Here is an 870-nt window from a genome sequence, read left to right as displayed (position 1 = left end):
CACCTCGGTGACCAGCGGTGCCCTTGCCTGGATTCACTCTTCGCTGTTGTCTTTAGTATTTTTTTTTTTTTCCTTTCAGTTTCGTTTTTGATTCTTTTTTTTTCATTCGTGTTTTTTCTGAAGAGGAAGCGAAGCTGCCTCTGGGGCGAGGGCTGGAGGAGTTGCGCAGGGCTGGTGGCGAGCGGCACGTCGGGGCTTCTCTAGGTGCGGGTGACGGAGCCGAGCGGGACGACGCGCTCCCCTCTCCCCACTGTGGCTCGCTCAGGGAGGGGGAAGTTCTGGGAAGCTCGAGCAGTTGTTGATTTCGGAGTTTTACCAAATAAAGTAGTCCAAGAGGAAAAGTCCAGCTCCTCATCGTGACTGCGGGTGTGGTCCCTGCCTGTCCCTGACCCTCCCCTGTCCCAAATCCATGGGGCGATGTGTCCTCCGCTGAGTTTTTTGAGAAGACCCTGCCCACTTGGGACGCTTTTGGAAGAAACTTGGTGGATCGCCTCTCCCCTGGAGCAGCAAGCAGCATCCAGGCTCAATTTTTTTAGCCTCTCGTGGCCGTGTCATCCCGCTCTGCTTGTGCTCATTACCGGTGGTGTCCCTCCCTGTGACCGTGAGGATTAATAATTGCCCTCCTGCTCTGCCTATTTATGCTGTAAGCTGTGAAATCCAGGGGCTGCTGCGCCCTCAGTCGCTGCCGAAATGGACTTGAGGGCGGCAAAGTCATCACCGGCTGCCGCGTTCCTCTTCCTCCTCCTCAATCTCTCTGCGTCTGCTCTCCCCACCTGCCCCAGCTGGGATCCTCACCCACGTTGAGATCCCAGGAGCCCCCCGATCCCATCCTGGGCAGTTTTTCCCTAAGTCCTTCCCTCCCTGCAGGAG

The sequence above is a fragment of the Apaloderma vittatum genome, unplaced genomic scaffold (assembly GCF_000703405.1).
Source record: "Apaloderma vittatum isolate BGI_N311 unplaced genomic scaffold, ASM70340v1 scaffold23832, whole genome shotgun sequence".
NCBI lineage: Eukaryota > Metazoa > Chordata > Aves > Trogoniformes > Trogonidae > Apaloderma > Apaloderma vittatum.
Note: the sequence above shows the minus strand (reverse complement) of the source record.